The sequence below is a fragment of the Mizuhopecten yessoensis genome, unplaced genomic scaffold, assembly GCF_002113885.1.
Source record: "Mizuhopecten yessoensis strain PY_sf001 unplaced genomic scaffold, ASM211388v2 scaffold401, whole genome shotgun sequence".
Lineage (NCBI taxonomy): Eukaryota > Metazoa > Mollusca > Bivalvia > Pectinida > Pectinidae > Mizuhopecten > Mizuhopecten yessoensis.
In genome coordinates, this window is record NW_018403528.1 from 41,806 (window position 1) to 46,392 (window position 4,587).

The 4,587-nt window shown below is 38.7% G+C and overlaps 1 protein-coding gene across 4 annotated transcripts in view; it reads left to right on the forward strand.

Moving 5' to 3' along the window:
• Positions 1–1,367: 1,367 nt before the first annotated feature.
• LOC110447681 (monocarboxylate transporter 2-like) overlaps positions 1,368–4,587 on the forward strand; it is a 20,694-nt gene continuing 17,474 nt past the window's right edge. For 3 of the 4 annotated variants that reach the window (XM_021493527.1, XM_021493567.1, XM_021493577.1), the window contains exon 1: positions 1,640–1,728. The gene's annotated coding sequence lies outside the window, so the exon portion shown is untranslated. Of the gene's footprint in view, positions 1,432–1,639; positions 1,729–4,587 lie in introns of those variants that run through there. The other variant, XM_021493559.1, reaches the window with a different exon arrangement.

Here is a 4,587-nt window from a genome sequence, read left to right on the forward strand (position 1 = left end):
TCGGTCAAGATATGTGTCTGTCGTTTTCTTTACAAGTTCAACCGGTTCAACCGTTTCAACCGGATATGCGAATGTAACAAGTAACCTTAGATAAAAAAAAAAGTTTTTGTGAATGTTGAGAGCTTTTGTGTAGAGGCTGCGATGGTTCCTCTATTAAAAACACTGGCACTGCTTCAATTGAAATATGCGATGTGAGACATAGGACCTTTCTCCACAGAGATGACAAAGCTCCTTAGTGAAACAAGTTGTATCGATGAATATTCTACGATTTCACTGCCACGTGCACCAAGTCCTCCAACAGATCAGAACATTTGTCCTGGTTATCGAAACCTAAAGCTTAAGTTACAAAAACACTGTTCCTGTGTTCAAGGATGCTCCTCGGACATCGAGCTCTCGTGATATACCTGCTATCTTTTCTGGGCATTGGACGATGATTTAAGGGCTAGATCATTACTGTGTGAAGATGTTCCCGGAATTTTCCTTGCGTGGTTTGTGAGAGACTACGTGTAAAGAAATCACAAAAGAAGGCATAGCTACCTACTAAATATCAGGTGAAATGGCGATATGTTTGTCGACGCATGTTATGTCATGGTTGATCATCCTCATATTGAAAACATTCTCGACAAACAAAAATGGCAGCACCAATTGGAACTTGGTCTTGTATTCTGTAATGAATCTCTGAGTGCGACAACAATACGTCCGAGCATACCCCAGCACATTTGACCTCATAAGGCTTAAATCATGTATCATTTATTGTTTCTTAGAGAGATAAAAGTGTTCTTAGATTTGCGAAACACGCATAGACTTTGGAACTGATACCACACCTAAGCTAAATGTAACATGTGTTGAATACTACGCCCATGAACACTAATTCGGCTGTCCCGCTATCCAGTCGGGTTTTATGGAGACTGGATTTCAGATTTCACAGTCAGTCACTATTATTAAAAGTACAGTGTATATATTGTATAAGGAGAGACGTTACCTCGTCTAGTGGTAGGACCGAGGGGTTGCGGGTTCGAGTCACGTTACAGCATGTGCTGTATCTTTGAACAAGATACATTACTCCGTTTGTTCCAGTCCACTCAGCTCTGGCTGTATGCTCACCAGGGAGTTGAGAAAGATATTGACTGGTTGCAGAGGCCCTACAACCACGGATAATAATTTGTGAACCGCTTCAGAGACGACCTACGAACTAGGTTGTAATAAGCAGTATCTATAAGAACCTAGAATTATTATCATTATGCCGCAGCTAGATTGGGATGAAAGTGACGGGGTTAACGAAATTTTAGATGATATTCGACATGTTTCTTAACATGATAATGGCGATATAGATTATTTAGATGATTAATGATAATTGATCTAGATTGATTAAAACAAATTGGATGAAGATACATGCATAATCATGCACGGAGGCGGCAGCTGTGACGAAAGGTACATTTTGTCTTTGTATGTGAAATACGTTAACAATGAACTCTGGAATCATAAAAAGCGAACAAAATTACTTGTCATGATAATCGGGAACGGAAGCGTTTACGGAAAGTGCCGAAAGTTCCCTACTGTTGTCACGAAAGGCCTTATCTGTAAATCATACGCGCATATGTGCAATGTATGTGTATCGCCCTATATATAATGGCATGTGTCCAATTCACTCAAAGCTATCGTCGATAATTGTGTGTTTCATGTTAGATTCTATACGGCATGTGTATTTGACTGACGGGACATGAGAAGGTAATGTTTTGCTTAAAATGATGAACATATTTTAGACCCATATAATTCATACGAACTTTGTTTTGAACACAAAAAGTAATTGAAAAGTTTCTTTGTGAACTCTCGAAACGACTGTTTGAACTGCTGAAATCAACTCATGATAGCCACAATATGTGTCGAGTCAGTCAAGTCAGCTGTCAAAATATTTCGTCCAAATAGCACTCTTATACTACCTTATCCATTAGATTATGTAATCAATGTTGGTTATAGATGTAATTGATAGATGCTGAGTTTGTTTGTCGTGGAGTGTAGCCTCAAATACGATGTAGTTTGTGACAAGCAGCGAAGCAGATATAGATGCGATATATGTGGTCCCGAAACATTTAACGCCGCTTATTGTTTACTGACAGGGGGCCGCGATGGCCAAGTTCCGAGGCCTACGTTGGGCAGTCGCCAGGTACTTGCCACAGGTTGTTGGTCTTTCCTCCACCACCAAAACCTGGTACGTCCTTAAATGACCATAGCTGTTAATAGGACGTAAAACACAAACGTACCAAACCACATGTTTACTAACAAACATATTTATTTACCACTAAAATTATAAACAATGAAGTATTTATGGCTCCCTAAGTAGGAACGAAGATTAGACCCTTTCACCCAATGAAGTTACTGCAGCGTGAAATGTAGGCCAAATTAAGCATTCGCAGTAAGACTCGGGTTGCATAATTAATGCAAATACATTATATGTAGCGCTTACAGCTGCCCAGCTATACACGAAACAACTCCCTTTAACAAGAGACATATGTAGTATTTAACTAGCTTCATGGACCGATGCACGGACCCCGTTATATTCCCAACAAAACTCGTTAAACGGATGATACAGCAAGGCCGAAACAAATATGAAATATAACCTTATCGCTCTTATATCTTTGAGTTTCCTCTTATCTTATTTTTCTTTTCTGCTCACATCAGGTTGGTCGTCAGAATACAGGTTAGACGTAGGATTTGGAATTTTACTTCCGTGTCCAGGTTTGCACTGACCTTCCAGTGCGACAAGTGTTTAAAATTGCTTTTGATTGGTCCTAATATCTCTAGACTCTGTCGTAATGTGACGTACGTTATCTGTTGCACACACTAAAATACAAAACAAATACACTCCAACACAATTTTCGCTAGATATTGACCCTTTATGTTTGTAACAACGCTTTGCATCGAGCTCTTTTCATATCAAAGGATTAAAAAACTTTTCCCACAGACATTCCGGAACGGCGTATCCCTGAGTTACTAATCCTGTTTTATTTTTAAACTTCAATTTTACTGCAGGCATTTTCTACATGGATTATGAAATATAGCAATAATTTTATTGGAATTATGAAGAAATTCTTCATTTTCTTCTTATTTTTAGAAAATAACAAGAGGCACATGGGCCTTAACGGTCACCTGATATATTTATACAGAGAGTTGATTTTGTTTTTAACACGAACAGAATATTATTCAGTGACAAAAAACAATAAAACCACCTTATTTAATATCTATAATACAGATTTAAGACTAAAAGATATTTGAAACTAGCACCTCTGATTCTAAACAAGGAAAATGAAGAAATTTTAGCACACTGACTCCTTTGGGCCACACCCTACAGCCCTTGGGGGTAGGGCTGGCTCAAAATTTTCAAAGTATCAAACTGTCAACTCAGGGTTATAATTCCAATCAAATTATTAACATGTAATATTCAAAGTATCATTTGCCATTATAAACCATAATAAATCCCCCCTCCTTCCCCAGGGGATAAACGTGAGACCCTAGGGTTATAAACCTTAAGACCCTCCCATCTATGAAGAGTATTTGATTCTACCATATCTGGGTCTTTGAGAAGATTTTTTTTTGAAATTTCAGTCAATTCAACCCTTTTTGGCCTCACCCATCAGCCCTGTTGGGTCTACTCCAACAATGTTAGAGGTTTTACACGGCGAAAAACTTTTNTTATTCAGTGACAAAAAACAATAAAACCACCTTATTTAATATCTATAATACAGATTTAAGACTAAAAGATATTTGAAACTAGCACCTCTGATTCTAAACAAGGAAAATGAAGAAATTTTAGCACACTGACTCCTTTGGGCCACACCCTACAGCCCTTGGGGGTAGGGCTGGCTCAAAATTTTCAAAGTATCAAACTGTCAACTTCCCTATATAAACTTAAGTAAAGTTTACCCCCCTCCCCAAGCGGCAAACGTGATACCCAGAGGTCATGAAATTCACAATTTTGGTAGAGTACCTTAAGACCCTTCCATCTCTGAAGAGTGTTTGATTCTACCATATCTGGGTCTTGAGAAGAAGGTTTTTTAAATTTCAGTCAATTCGACCCTTTTTGGCCCCACCCATCAGCCCCGGGGGGTCATTCAGGGCTCATATGTGCATACCATCAAACTGCTACCCAATACTGATAATGCTAACCCAAATCAGAGACGTATAAAGCCATATACGTCTCTGCCCAAATTGAATTACTTCCAGTGGAAATTAAAAAAATGTTGTTCCAAAATGTTATTTCCCTATATAAACTTAAAGGGACATCACGTGAAAAGGCGGTTTTTTTTTAATGAATGTATGTATTGTATGCACTTCCACTTATGTTAAATCGCTATCCCCATATTCATAGTCCGTTCCAAATGTCCAGTTTGACCACTTGAATTGTTCGGGAAAGCCCGGCTAAAAATAGCGCCGATAACGTCACCTGATTAGGCAGCAAACACAAGTGGTGCGAGCGAGATGAAACGGTTTACAAAGGGGCCCTCAGAGAGGGGCCGTCAGGCAACTGCAACTTCTTACCGCACTATGAAACCAAGTTATATGATTTCTAATTCCGTATTCAAACTTATT